This window comes from Oncorhynchus gorbuscha, linkage group LG22 (genome assembly GCF_021184085.1).
Source record: "Oncorhynchus gorbuscha isolate QuinsamMale2020 ecotype Even-year linkage group LG22, OgorEven_v1.0, whole genome shotgun sequence".
Lineage (NCBI taxonomy): Eukaryota > Metazoa > Chordata > Actinopteri > Salmoniformes > Salmonidae > Oncorhynchus > Oncorhynchus gorbuscha.
This window is the reverse complement of record NC_060194.1, coordinates 8,525,115-8,541,529: the sequence shown is the minus strand read 5'-3', so window position 1 is coordinate 8,541,529 and position 16,415 is coordinate 8,525,115. Positions and strand designations below refer to the sequence as shown.

General features: G+C 40.3%; 1 pseudogene; it reads right to left on the bottom strand.

Moving 5' to 3' along the window:
- Positions 1-12,254: 12,254 nt before the first annotated feature.
- On the bottom strand, positions 12,255-15,090 carry LOC124010252 (annotated as a pseudogene).
- Between the last annotated feature and the right edge of the window lie 1,325 nt (positions 15,091-16,415).

Sequence of the window (16,415 nt, the reverse complement as noted above, 5' to 3'; positions counted from 1 at the left end):
CTTTTTTTAAATAAAGTATACATTAGCATACATTACACATTTATAAGCACATCATTGTGTTGCAGTCATCACATCATCAAGCGTTGTAAATCCATCACTTACCTGTTGTTCAACTGAAGTTCTGCCCTCCTGGGACGGCCTCAAGGAGCCAGTGGCTCTCTGGGTTGATTGGTTTAGTGGGTGTCGCTAACCGAGCTGTGTGTACACCCTACCTCACTGCTCCCCTGTATGGGAGAGGAGCGCAGGGTAAACATTTTTAAAGAGCCTCTTGATCATTAAAAACAAAAAAGGCATGTCGTACGGCTCGAGCATGCTGTTACGCACTCCAGGATTGGCTCTTTCACCGCTGGCTGACTGACCAATAGGGGGCCTGTAATTAACCACACTGAACAGCAAGACCCCTGGATTTAAAAAAACAACAGATAAACGAGGTGTAAGTTTTGATGTATAGCTTATTTATTGACACCGATTTGGAATGTAGGGTTAAGATGTGGGGCATCTGAATTGCTCCCAATAACAATCAACCAACAATGTCTTTGGATAGAATGGCCATTATTATGGATCTTGGAGCTGATTCGGGCAGCATGATTCTCTCAGAAAACTCTAAAACCAGTCAACTTATCTCTGTGTTGAGTCTGGAATAAAACAAACGAAAAGGTCCCTCACTCAGCCTTACATCTAGCATACTTTCTACTAGTATATATCTCTATGTTCTGTGTCTCCAGCAGGTTTGTTAAGACAGCCCTAGTCATTAGCCAGTCCTATATATCCCACTGCACCATCTTTCCTCTTACACTGTATTTCCTGGAAACACTAATGAAGTAGAGGCCTTTATTAGCACACTGCCAACTCAGCTCTGACTGGTGCCTGGAAAAAGGCCACGTAGAACCAGGTCAGTTCCGCTGGTCTCATTGGAATCAACTTGAAAGGCTTTATGAAGCCTATAATGACCCTACAGAAGGCCTTCGTAGGCGCTCCATAAACCATTCATAAGCAAATGTTTTTCGACATAGAGTGCGTAAAATCTACATTTGCATGGTATATAGTATAGAATATGGATAATCAGCTAAGTGAAAACATTACATGCTCAATATTCCCCTTAAAGGGTGCATTTTGCATAGGTCAATGAACCCGTTGCCTTGAAAATAACTATAAGTTAATAGTACCATAATATAAATATGTCAACACTTTATATTCTTGGAAAATTCATGGCAAGTGATGTGTGTGCAAAGCCCATAAAGCGGTTTCATACCACTTGTGGAGAAAAACAAATCATAAAAAACAGACCCTTGCTGTAAAAATGATGAGGCCCTACCTCCACTTTCATGTACAGTAAGCAGTTTTTCATCTGTGTTCTCTTGCATGTTGGTATGTTGAACTACATACCACCAACAGGAGAGTCATACATACATTGGGGTCTAATCAATGAGGTGAAACATTCTGAAATGTGCAGCTAGAAATGTAATGAATAGAGGCGTCATGATTATCTAGAATTACATGGCAGACAATCATCTGTTCTACCCAATACATTGAATGTTCTATAATGTTCTGTGTTCTTCACCCTCCTGAACAGACCCATCATAATCCACACTTGATTTAAAAAAAAAGTATATTTGTGGACAGTAAAATGGTTCATTCTAAGGTCAGGAAAGATTCCATTCCTGGATCTGGAACAGCTAAATGTGTCCTATGCAATAAATCACTGTACAGTAGGAGCACTCCATCACACCGTATTGGTCAAATAGCCCTTACACAGCCTGGAGGTGTGTTGGGTCATTGTCCTGTTGAAAAACAAGTGAGAGTGGGACTAAGTGCAAACCAGATGGGATGGCGTATCGCTGCAAAATGCTGTGGTAGCCATGCTGGTTAAGTGTGCCTTGGATTATAAATAAATCACTGACAGTGTCACCAGCAAAGCACCTCCTCCTCCATGCTTCACGGTGGGAACCACACATGCAGAGATCATCCGTTCACCTACTCTGCGTCTCACAAAGATACAGAGGTTGGAACCAAAAATCTCACATTTGGACTCATCAGACCAAGCACAGATTTCCAACGGGCTTATGTCCATTGCTCGTGTTTCCTGGCCCAAGCCAGTCTCTTCTTTTTATTGGTGTCCTTTAGCAATGGTTTCTTTGCAGCAATTTGACCATGAAGGCCTGATTCATGCAGTCTCTGAACAGTTGATGTTGAGATGTTTCTGTTACTTAAACACTGTGAAGCATTTATCTGGGCTGCAATTTCTGAGGCTGATAACTCTAATAAACTTATCCTCTGCAGCAGAGGTAACTCTGGGTCTTCCTTTCCTGTGGCAGTCCTCGTGAGAGCCAGTTTCATCATAGCACTTGATGGTTGTTGCGACTGCACTTGAATAAACTTTTGAAGTTCTTGACATTTTCCACATTGACTGACCTTGTCTTAAAGTAATGATGGACTGTAGTTTCTCTTTGCTTATTGAGCTGTTCTTGCCATGATATGGACTTGGTCTTTTACCATATAGGGCTATCTTCTGTATGTCACCCCACAATACAACTGATTGGCTGAAACGCATTAAGAAGGACACAAATTCCCCAAATTAACTTTTAACAAGGCACACCTGTTAATTGAAATGCATTCCAGGTGATTACCTCATGATGCTGGTTGAGATAATGCCAAGTGTGTGCAAAGCTGTCATCAAGGCAAAGGGTGGCTACTTTGAAGAATCTCAAATATAAAATATAATAAATAATAATAATAAAACAAACACTTTTCTTGTTAACTACATGATTCCATATGTGTTATTTTATAGGTTTGATGTCTTCACTATTATTCTACAATGTAGAGAAAGTTTGATTTTTAAGAAAAAATTTGGTATGTCCAAACTTTTGACTCGTACTGTATATATATATATATATATATATATATATATATATATATATTACATACATACATACAGTCAGGTCAAAAAGGATTGCCACCCTTGAAAAAGATTAGCAAAAAATAATATACAATAAATACAAACACTGAGCTATAGTGCATGCTAAAAAATGTTAACTATATTATTTTATACTAATACAAAAAAAATGTAATCTAGATTTTGTTTAACAAGTAATACTTTTTTTTCTCTCAAAAAGATAGGGGTCATATGCAGAAAAGAACCCTATACCTATTCTAAACTATGGTGGTGGATCTTTGAAGCTCATGGGATATTTTGCTTCCACTGGTTCTGGGGCCCTTGTTAAGGTCAACGGCATTATAAACTTTACCCAGTATCAAGACATTTTAGCCAAGAACCTGCTTGCCTTCTGCCATGAGGTGGAAACTTGGTCGGAAGTGGATCTTCCGTCAAGACAATAAACCCGTCAAGACAACAGTATATATACAGACTACATGACCAAAAGTATGTGAACATCTGCTCGTCGAACATCTCATTCCAAAATCATTGGCATTAATATTAAGTTGGTGCTATAACAGCCTCCACTCTTCTGGGAAGGCTTTCCACTAGACAACGGAACATTGCTGCGGGAACTTGCTTCCATTCAGCCACAAGAGCATTAGTGAGGTCGGGCACTGATGTTGGGTGATTAGGTCTGGCTCGCAGTCAGCGTTCCAATTCATCCCAAAGGTGTTTGTTGGGTTTGAAGTCAGGGCTCTGTGTAGGCCAGTCAAGTTCTTCCTCACCAATCTCGACAAACCATTTATGTATGGACCTCGCTTTGTGCAAGGGGGCATTGTTATGCTGAAACAGGAAAGGACTCCCCCAAACTGTTGCCACAAAGTTGGAAGCACAGAATTGTCTAGAATGTCATTGTATGTAGTAGCGTTAAGATTTCCCTTCACTGGAACTAAGGGGCCTAGCCTGAACAAGATCATTATTCCGCATAAACCTAACTTTACAGTTGGCACTACGCATACGGGCAGGTAGCGTTCTCCTGGCATCCGCCAAACCCAGATTTGTCCGTCAGACTGCCAGATGTTGAAGTGTGATTCATCACTCCAGAGAATGCGTTTCCACTGCTCCAGTCCAATTGCGGCTAACTTTACACCATTCCCGTCGACGCTTGGCATTGCGCATGGTGATCTTAGGTTTGTGTGTGGCTGCTCGGCCATGCAAATCCATTTCAGGTCCCGACAAACAGTTATTGTACTGAGCCGTTGTTGCTCCTAGATGTTTCCACTTCACAATAGCAACACTTACAGTTGACCGGAGCAGCCCTAGCAGAGAAGAAATTGGACGAACTGACTTGTTGGAAAGGTGGCATCCTATGACGGTGCCATGTTGAAAGTCACTGAGCTCTTCAGTAAGGCCATTCTACTGCCAATGTTTGTCTATGGAGATTGCATGGCTGTGTGCTTGATTTTATACACCTGTCAGCAATGGGTGTGGCTGATGTAGTCAAATCCACTAATTTGAAGGGGTGTCCGCATACTCTTGTATATATAGTGTATATACACATTTTTCTTCTTAACATTTATGTAAACTCCGGAGACCAAAATCACACAGGATATCCATCCTAAATCTACTATACCATCAAGCCCCACTGTGCCCATATACAGTATAAGCTATTATTAACAAACTTATTTGTGTCATTACAAATCATTTAAGTGATTCTTTGCTAAGCCCCATTCATCATCTGCAGTATGTTTTAGGGGGCGACTGCATCCATGTCTCGGGGATCATCTCGTATATAATTAAGCTCTGAATGCCTGACGAACAGGTGTTCTGAGACAGACAGTCATTTACAATCCAGCATGGAAGTTCATTGAAGCTACATGAGCATGACAGCAACTCATTATTTTAACATTCCAACATATAGTAGAATGCCTGGAATTTTTTCCGAATCATGCAACATCTGGTGCCAGCAGTAGCAAAGGAAAAAAAAACTAGAACTAGCACCTCTATTTGGCTGAATGGAAATTATATGTCATTAGAGCTGAAATAGTTAGTTTGCCAGATAGTCCGGAAAAATGAAGGAAAAAAAAGATGTACATATCCAGTACAATATATTTGCTCATCCACTTGTTCATTCAATCAACTTTTTCACAAATTCTACGAAAATAAATACATCCATAATCTTCCTCACTGGATATCATCGTCATCAAAAAGGTCTTCAAAATCTCTGGAAGAAAAAAAAACATTTAGAAGAATCCAGTTTATATTGAATTGACACAAATGATTAGTTCTAACAGGCATTTTCTCAGAGAGGAGTGGGTCAGAGAAATGCACCCTGGTAAAAAGTGAAGGATATTCTGGGATGTTTGTGTGCCCTTCCTGTGCGTCTGTGTACGGTTTGTGAGGTCAGAGGTTGATCGTATAGCTCTGTACAAACATGCATAGGCTCAATCCATACAAACATTATCCGAAATGGTTTGTGTATGGGTGCCATTCAGAGGGTGAATGGGAAAGACAAAAGATTTAAGTGCCTTTGAGTGGGGTATGGTAGTTGGTGACAGGCACACCGGTTTGAGCATGTCAAGAACTGCAACACTGCTGGGTTTTTCATGCTCAACAGTTTCCCTTGTGCATTTTTAGTTAACCTTTATTTAACTAGGCAAGTCAGTTAAGAACAAATTAATATTTACAATGATGGACGACACTGGGCCAATTGTGCACTGCCCTATGGGACTCCCAATAACAGCCAGATGTGATACAGCCTGGATTCAAACCAGGGACTGTAGTGACACCTCTTGCACTGAGATGCAGTGTTGTAGACCGCTGCGCCACTCGGGAGCCCTATCAAGAATGGTCCACCACCCCAAGGACATCCAGCCAACTTGAAACAACTCTGGGAGGCATTGGAGTCAACATGGGCAAGTATCCTTATGGAATCCATGCCCCAACGAACTGAGGCTGTTCTGAAGCCTTCTGCAACCATAAGAACCAATAATAATTACATTATTTTATCAAAACAGTTTACCCTTCTTTTTTTACAATAATCACTGATATGGCTTTCAAGTCTGTCTATGAAAACACAATTTTTTTACAAATTTAACAAGAACCATGCATAATGCACATTCACTAATAATAACTAACTTCTTGTAGCAGATATAGAAAATTAACACAGGTCGCATAATCGCGCTAACACAAGCCAATGTGCTAGCACCCTACCTTCTTAAAAAGTTGGTCGCAGATGTGGGTGACCAGCGTTTCAGCCTCCTCCTCAATGAGTCCACAGATGTAAGTGTTTCTAAGTACCTGGGGGTTGTGATAAGGTGACACCAAGCAGACAATTGTATCAATATTTCTGGGGCTTGTTGAGTTGGAGGGAGGAGATGTCAAATATATAGCCCGTGCTGTTGTGGCTTTCCTCTAAGTGTAGTCTTACCAAAGAGAAACTCCTGGGGATAGGGACTGATAATGCCTCTGTTATGACGGGGATTAACAATGGGGTCCATAAAGTGCTGAAGGAGGAGTATGGCCTCAAACATCTGGTTCTTATTCGCTGTGTGTGATGCCACTTTCTGCAGCTTGCTCATTTGTAGTTCTAAACATATTTAGGGTGTTTTTTACTCACGTTTTTTCTCTCCCACGACGTTATTCCTCTCTCCTACAGCGTCCATCACAATTACATGTACATGGCCAAGTATGCAAAGTAGGTGATGACGTCATTTAGCGACTTTGAGCGACTTTTAGGACAGCCAATAGCTTATTTCCTTACTGAGGAGTTGGCAACACTGCCCTGGACTAAAGAGGCAGACAAATAAGAAACGTGCTAGACCCTTCATTAAATGACACATTTCTCAAGGTAGGACTATCACAAATATATTATCAATGGCTCATTTGAGAGAAGACATCCTCCTGACTTATGACATCGGACAGTATTGAAATCTGACATGTATGATAACGTTTTCGTGATCTAAAAGTCATAATTGTATTAACTTCCAGTGTAGTGAGAGCGACTTTATCACAGTGCTACGTTATACCAGCCGGATTTCTGCCTGCTTGAAAGCCAATAACTCAGATACACATGAAAACATGAAATGACCCAGGGAATCAATAGATCAATAGACATCACTTAGAGGTGCACAAAAACAATACCAGATAAAAATGGGTGAACCTTTCCTTTAACTCAATAACTGGTTATGCCACTTTCATTTGCAATGACTGCAAGCAAACACTTCCTGTAGTTGTTGATCAGTCTCTCACATGGCTGTGGAGGAATTTTGGCGCACTCTTCCATGCAAAACTGCTTTAACTCAGCAACATTTTTGTGTTTTTGAGCATGAAAATATGCTTTCACAAAAGTAGTGCACTGGGCTGTTACTCGTCCGCCTACGCATTTTTTTCGGGTCGCCAATGTCCAGTGTTTTTATAATACATTTTCGAGATGGATAAACTCTTTCAGTGTAAACTTAAACCAGATATAAAGTATGTAGAAAATATATAATGTACCTATATATTTTTTAAATAATATAATCATTGTTAGTTCTCAATCATCAAAAAAAAAAGCTAGACGGTCAGGGAGAATAGAAAATTCCAAAAACAACCAATTTAGCTGTATTCATTTTGTTATTATGTTTGAGTAAAATAACAGAGCATAAGCCATAAGCCATGGCAAAATGCATAGGATATCAGCTTAAAAACCACAAAGTTCTCTCAGCTAACAAAATGTTAGTTTTAAAGCAAATTTCCTGCTATTCTACATTTTCTGCCATGGCGCTGAGAGAACTTTGTGGTCTTTAATCATGTCCTTCAGACAAGGTGACTGAAAAGTGTTGTTTGATGCAAGAAACCACTTTACAAAAAACATAAGGCATTATTATTCCCAAACAATTATTACAGAGAAACAGACAAATGATGCTACCCTCTGCTTATTGGCCACTTAGCTTATTCAAGCCTGTCTCATGCTGTAAACACAGATCCATATGGCAATGGTCTATTTGCATATAGGAGCACAGGTTTGTGTAGAGGACTAGCTGAGTAGTGCATGTCAGCGCAATAGAATCCTACTCCGATTTGTTCTGCATACAACAAAATCTCTTGCAAATATTGTGCTGATTTGATCACAATTGCCACAGTAAAGGGAAACGTTGATAGTTTTAACAGGGAAAACTCTAGAACGGTGGTCACTAACATTTTGAAGATCCCTTTGAGTCAAAATGCAACCCGAGATCTACCACTCAGATTTGGTTTAACGTGACTTAAAAAAAATATAAGCCTAAGCAACATGAACCGATTAAAAACAGTACTGTAGCAATGAGGTTTGTGTAGTAAGCTATAGACCCAAGACATTATCAACGCATATTGTCTTTGCCTGAATTGCCCTGCCAATTCACTGTTGTTCGGGCCATTTTTAAAAATATTATATTTCAAAGGTTGAGATAAGGCTATATCATCACACCAGTAATAGATCCATTGTTGCATTACTTGTGAAGCACAGCTGAGTGAACATACATTTTTATTTTTGTTATTTTACTGTGTTAATGGTGCCTGCATCTGACGGTCAGTCTCAGTGGAGGGAGAGAGCAGCAGACTGAGGGTCCGCCTCTCAACATCCCTCCGCTCGCCCTTTCCTCCGCTGACATTGACCAAAAAGGGACACGTCTTCCAGCTGGCGAAACTCGAGTCGCACCGCATTATTTCTGCCTCATGCACAAAACATGTTGTTACTCCCATGAACAGAGAAAGTGAAATATTCCTCAATATTGAAAACGACCCAATCTGCTAATAATAACAGCACAAGCCTATAGATACACGTTCCTACTCATTCATTACTGCTGCAGTGCTTGTTGTAGAGTGGAAATAGGAAGAAAGTGATTTTTATAGCTTATACAAGTGTTGAATACAAGGTGTTGACAGGGCTGAGTAAGAAACATGAACTCACTCGTAAAAACATAATCCCTTTGCTGTATTCTCTTTAAGGAATACCTAGGATAGGTTAAGTAATCCCTCTCACCCCACCCCCCCTAAGTTTTAGATGCACTATTGTTAAGTGACTGTCCCACTGGATGTCATAAGGTGAATGCACCAATTTGTAAGTCGCTCTGGATAAGAGCGTCTGCTAAATGACTTAAATGTAAAATGTAAATGTATTCGTTGACAGTCTCTCTCTAGTCATGGTTTTAAACGTTTTGAAATCTCACAGAATATGCCATGCTGTTGTGTGTTATTTAATGGAGATATAATTGCAGAATTCATTTTTATAACTGCGTGGGGCTACTGTGGTGATCATGTAACGTAAATTATCACACTTTTTCCAGTATTTGGGAGCATGACTGTAAGCCTTACATTAGGGATTTTGACAGTTGCATTAGTGAAATCCATTCTGTATGCAGGCTTGTTATAGCTATTTCCATTGTACAACCATTTTCTCTATCCGCCACTGCACAGGCTTCTTCAACTATTATGGGAAAACTGTATTTGAGGCTATAAATAGAGGACTGTGAGCTAATGCGCAGGATACCTATTTCTGTTTTCCCTGATTTACGTTTTTTATACTGTGTTATACTTTTTCGTGTAGCACTCCTCACAGGCCATTTGGTGTACTTTTTGTTTGTTGGTGAGATAAAACTGCCAAAACTCCAAAAAGGTATTATTGCACATCAGAATTGCAACACCAGATTTGTTCAAGCCTAAAATCCTGGTCTGTAATCATAACATGGTGTTTGTATGTTCACAGATTAAATTTAATGTTTACGTTTCATGTTTCACGCATGGCTTTTCTTACAATCATAACAATTTACATATTAATTTTCTTACCATCCTAATGATACGTACGATCAACCTTTTTTTGCAGGTATCTCGAATCAATACAATCGACTAGAAATGCGTTGAGGATCGATCCCAATCAACCGGTTGGTGACCACCGCTCTAGAAAGTTGAGTGACATTCAATCTCATGCTTCTTTCTCTCTGAGATCTGATATTTCTGGCGACTGCGCACAGTTTTGAGGGTACTTTGCCGCCCAGCCCTACTGCAGACACTCGTTACAACTTTACTTTCCAGCACAAAGTGATTTCGTCCCTCGGTGTCAAGAGAAAGCAGTCGTGCTTCAATTCTAAAATTGAAATTGCTAGACTGTCCCTTTTAAATATGCCTTCTCCATAGCTCAGAGTGAGAGGAAATCAATTATTGGTCAGAAAATGTGACACGTCACTCAAATCGTTATTTTGTCGTTTACACATATTTAGCAATGTTATTGCAGGTTTAGTGAAGAGTAGCCTTTTCGTCTTCTACCGAAACCAATACCAAACCAATCAGGTGGTTGTTTGAAGAAACGAAGCTTCAAACGTCATTGATCACATGCTTCTGATAAAGTGATACAGGCATCCGCACACTGTTTCGAAGTAAACTGCTTATCGATTTCGACGCATGCTCAGGAGCTCCGGGGTATCAAACAACATCACTAAAACGTGGACTTGGAAGCCGGTTCCACTGCTGGTTTTAATTATTCTCCTCAGATCTAGGACTGATTTAGATGTAGGACACGAAGTGGGAGCAATTCATTATCTGTCAGAACAGATCAGCATTACTTGTTTTATTAATTGTTTTATTAATTTTTGTTTTATAGGTCAAAGTTTTTCATATATTGTGCTCCTGAGTTAATGTTGCTGATCAATTTGAATTTTATTATTATTTATTGATTATAATTAATTTTATTTTTCAGTATCAAATGGTCAAAAAAATTACAGTTTAAATAAGGATTACATTTTTTTATTTTAATTTCAGGCAAATTGATGCACTTTAAGTATTTTCTGTTACAGACTAAAAAACAATGTTAATAAAGTTATTCTTTGTTGTAAGTTGATCTATATTTCTTTCTATTTTCTTTTTTTGTTTTATTTAATGTTAATAAGGATACAATGTTATGCAGAGGTGTACTTATAACAATTTTATAGACAAATGATACTATTTACAGTCGTGGCAGAGAGTTGGGGGGCGCAAAATGTTTACTTCTTCCTAGGGCGGGTGTAACAGAAAATAATTGAGAAGCACTGCGATACAGTGAGCTCCAAAAGTATTGGGACGGTGACAATTTTTGTTGTTGTTTTGGCTCTGTACTCCAATTCTGTTGGGACGTTGATAGAATATTCTCCTAACCCTCAGAAACTGGACACATGAATGTTGTTGCAACGTTCCCATGAAACGTGTCTTGAACGTTAATGTTGAATATTCTGAGAACAAGGTAACTATGTTCTGGAAAGTTCTGGTCTCTTGGACACAGTCCTCACATTTCACTGGAACATTCATATGAAAACGTTATTTAATGACCTAGTCTCAGGTAGCCATACCTCCAAGATCACATTGTTGTCATGCCTCCCTTGGAGGTCTGGAGAACTTTGTATTACCAAAACAGTTATTGGATGTTACATTTCAAGAACCTTCCCACACATGCCCGCTGGTGTTACGTGTTTTGTTCGTCACTGTTTTCAGACTGGGTAGGACAAATTTTGTAGAGACTTGTTCCTTCCGTATGCCATTTTGGAAGAAAACCTGGTGGAAAGCTGAATTCTGTTTTGCCAGAAGTGTGCTCTATGCACAACATCGGCAACATATTTTGATGAGGTTTTAATTGCCAATTCTGGTTCCCACCCTTATGTAGCTATTTTTCTCCAGGGCCTGGTTTTCAACAAGGCTAGTTAATGACCCAATGAGACTCCCAAAGGAACATTATCTAAAGTTGTGGGAACGTGGGCCTCCCGGGTGGCGCAGTGGTTATGGGTTCGCGCCCAGGCTCTGTCGTAACCGGCCGCGACCGGGAGGTCCATGGGGCGAAGCACAATTGGCCTAGCGTCGCCTGGGTTAGGGAGGGCTTGGTCGGTAGGGGTGTCCTTGTCTCATCGCGCACCAGTGACTCCTGTGGCGGGTTGGGCGCAGTGTGCGCTAGCCAAGGTGGCCAGGTGCACAGTGTTTCCTCCGGCGCATTGGTGGCTTCCGGTTTGGATGCGCACTGTGTTAAGAAGCAGTGCGGCTTGGTTGGGTTGTGTATCGGAGGACGCATGACTTTCAACCTTCGTCTCTCCCGAGCCCGTACGGGAGTTGTAGCGATGAGACAAGATAGTAGCTACTACAACAATTGGATACCTCGAAATTGGGGAGAAAAAGGGGTAAAATTTTAAAAAATAAATAAAATAAAAAACGTTTGTTGTTAGCTGGGTTGGCACCCCTGTAAAGGACCTCACGCTGCTTGCTTACTGAGTACCACTTCCTCCATATTTGGCACACACAGAAGCTAGAATCTCGGCCTTGCTAGCACGTGACTGCCCTCCAGAAATGTCTTACCTGTCTGTGCCACGCGAAAATATAACTATTCACTGCAGCAAATGGGGACACTTCAGGCTGAGGAAGACGTTTCACACATTCACATGTGCTACATACACATTGACCATAGTTGCTGGAACCATGCTGAAAAGAGCTTTAGGTTAAGGTTGGTACAATATTGTGAAAATGCTGTGGTGTAGGACCTCACCGTAAGAGTAGCTGATGCCCAACTTGGCTGGGTTCTTCAAGTCCTTGGTGACTCCCCTCAATAATCCTTAGCTCTTCCTTTCTGTCACATGTCAAAGATAAAAGGATCAGATTAACGTCAGAGGATGTCAACTGAAATTAACTGCACGTCAATTGAAATGAATTGCATTCGTAGGCCGACTAGTATGAAAGTGCAAACCACATTGTTCAGGTTGTCTGTGACACAATCACTTGTCTGATGGATAAAAGTGTATGTAAGCAAGTGGTGTATTTAAGAAACTCACAATATTTCAGAGCTGACCACTCGAATAGTCTGATCAGTCTTCATTGAGAAGTTGGTCTCGATTCATCTCCCCTTCTCAAACTGGGCTGGCAGTTTGCTGATTTCAAACCATCTTCCCATGAACTAGAACATTGGGTAAATAAACATACACACTCAAAATTCTTTAAATCTCCATCTTTACCTTTAGTTTGTTTTGCTTTTGTGCACTTTAAGTTTCTTTCTGTAATGAAGTTAAATAAATGATTATTATCATGAAAATATCACAACAAATGTCACATACTACCAGGGCCGTAGCTACATATGAGGACACCAAGGTCTAGACCTCAGTAATAATATAAATCAAATAAATACAGAAATTAAACAATCTGGTGTCAACTTAATGTTGGAAATTAGAAAAGTAGAATGCACAAGGTGCAATTTTGAAACTTGGTTGTGCATCAGCAGTTTTCCTCTTGTTATGCCACTCACTGACAGTCACTCAATAAGCCCATCTCAGTAAAAATAAATTACATTGTTAAATTAGTCTAGCCAGATATCTAAACTTGTAGTAATCATCATGGCAAATTACCGACTGGGCACGCAGGGCAAATGCCCAGGGACCCTGACCTCCAGAGGGCCACTATTGATTTTGTTTGTCAGTCTCACTCAGATATTATATTACCATGGCATGTAAGTCACTAGACCCTTTCAAATGCTTTTAACGCCCTAACAGATCCACGGAATACACAATCACCATTGCACTACACACTGCCCTCACCCACCTGGAGTGCACGAGGGCAGTGTGCAGTGCAATGCAAAAAATGCATATGTGAGAATGCTTTTTATTGACTACAGCTCTGCTTTCAATTCCAAATTCACCACAAAGCTCATGGCCCTGGGACTGAACTCCTCCTATGCAACTGGGTCCTGGACTTTCTGACGGGCCGCCCCCAGGTGCTGAAGGTAGGCAACATTACCTCACCCCACACTGATTCTCAACAAGGGTGACTCCTCAGTCCCCACCTGTACTCCCTGTATACCCACGACTGCATGGCCTCACACAGTTCCAACTCCATCATGAAGTTTGTTCTGCCGACACGACAGAGTAGTAGGCCATGATTACCAACATCGATGAGACAGCCTATAGGAAGGAGGTAGGCACTCTGACTGCATGGTACCAGGTAAACAACCTCCCCCTCAACATCAGCAAAACAAATTGGCTGATTGTGGACTTCCGGAGGAACCAGGCTGGGTTCGGGCTCGGAGCTCAAGAATTTCATTTTATCCTGTAATTACATCTGTAACCCTGTACATGTGACTATTAAACTCTAGACATAAAATCTAAATCTAGTGTGTAGCGGTTAATTATATAGCTACTAGGCTATATGTGCTGGTAGATCGACTGAGGTGAATGAAGCTTCAGCAACCAATGTGATAAGGGGTAATCTTTGCTTGCTTCTGCTGTTTTCCAAATAGCATTTTTGAGTGTTTAAATTGTATAGAAATGCAGTAATTGGCAGGTAGAGATGTTGGATCTTAATTTGATCACTATTTGTTTTGCGGAGAATTTTCCTGCACCGCAGCAAATGCAGATGAGCTTTGCGATTTACATGAATTCACTGAAAACCCACAGTAACACACCATCATATTTACAGTATTTCACTGCTAATGTAGTCTAATTATAGCCAGCTAATAGTCTAACTACAGATCAAGCAGCATTATGGACGGGCCAGTGCCAGAAGTGGGCTAAAGGGGGCATTGTGCACCCTCAGTTTTAGGAAAACAGATGCACAAAGATAATACCATTCATTCAAGATTTTCTGTAATCATGGTAGCATGGCATCCACATTAATGTAGAAGTGTTCAGAAACATATTATATTCTTATTTACAATAAAGGTGACTCCAAAATGACATAATACATATAATGACACCATACACAATATTTTCCATTAGTTTCTATTAGGCACAGCATCATCCAAAACACAATCAAAACAATCTGCAAATGCATCCAACACATTTCTCATCTCAAGCTTGAGGTAGTCATTGTGTAGTCATAGTCATCTCAAATCCAAAATGCTGAGTATAGAGCCAAATTAAAAGTTTTAGCTTCACTGTCCAAATAAATATGTAATAAATCCCACATCGCCGATTTCAAATGCCTTCTTAGTCACTTTTCCTGGCACCAGGCCTGATTATAGACAACATGTTCAAATACTGTTGCTGCAGGATTATTTTGCTGCAACAATACTGGTCAAATTAAGATCCTATATCTGTATAGGTACATTGTCTGTGCCGACAGGTCAGGCAGGGGAGTGATACCTTTTTCATGCTGAAGGCATGCTGGACGGCTGGTTCCGGACAAGGCCCCCAGTGGGGTATCTGGGCACTGATGAGGGGTATGAGGAGGAGAGGCAAGACAAGGGCAAATGATGGCTTCATGGTCACAGGGGCAGCCGTCACCTGAAAATAATTACAATCAATCAGCGGAGAGTTCAAGTCAAAAAACAAAGCTTCAAAAAGAGAAATTGTTTCCCTTTCAGAGGCACAAGAAGTAAGTCCAGGATTAGGCATAATTAGGATCTGGGAACTGGCCCTAGGAAATCACATTGTGACAATTCTTTTCATAGTCAAAGAAAAAAACTATATATAAACATGGTGAGAGAAGAACAGGAGGACGGATGACTCATCGGTCATTACCTCATCAAATGTCAAATATAAACATTCAATAACTGTAATATCTGTCATAAATGAAAAACATGGTCACACAAAATGGTTACATGTTCAAGACAAAAAAAGCTTCTTCATTTAAAAAAAAAAACTAAATCAATATAAATGTGTTTCACCATTACATATGTAACATAAATAAATCTTTGGGTTATTTTAAGTTAACTGCTATTTATCACTATTTATGACTATGTAGAGATCAGCTTTGTTGGTATTGCTCTCTTTGCCTCAAATGACAAAGGTATTCAGATTACATATTACAGAAATATTACCGTACCTTATTTCGCTATTAATTTGACCCCCCCAAACTAGTTCTCATTTAAGCATTGGTAAAGTGAATTTATCTTTATATAAAATCCCATAGAACAGTGAAAAGCACCTCTTACCTCTGTTGTCTCTCTGGTCAGGATATCTGGTCTCTCAAGGATGTTCTCTCTCCTGGGTCACGCCACACTGAAGTCTCTGTGTCTTGAATGAATGTCTTTGTAGCATTCCGGTGCTTGTATCTGTCATAATGTAAATGATTAGCAAATTGGAGTTATGGGGGACATAACAGGATAAATGTTCTAAAACAATATGGTAGGATGGGACAGGATGGCATGGATAGCCCTCTCTGGCACGTAACTTAAAGTATCATTCCAACTCCCCTCCATCAACATTATGAATGACAACCCCTACCAGGTGTGCAATTTTGGTTTTAGAAGTGCGGGGGACATAACCCAGCGGAGGGCCTGTGGCCCTTCTAGCCATCTCTATTTAGAACTACAAAAAGTATGCAAAAAGGCCCCCAGTCATCAAGCTGTCACGCCTTGGTCTTAGTATTTTGTGTTTTCGTTTATTATTTGATCAGGCAAGGGTGTGACATGGGTTTATTTTGTTGTATTTTGTATTGGGGTTTTGGAGTTATTGGGATTTGCGGCTGAGTAGGGGTGTTGCATAGGCTTGGCTGCCTGAGGCGGTTCTCAATCAGAGTCAGGTGATTCTCGTTGTCTCTGATTGGGAACCGTATTTAGGTAGCCTGGGTTTCACTTTGTATTTCA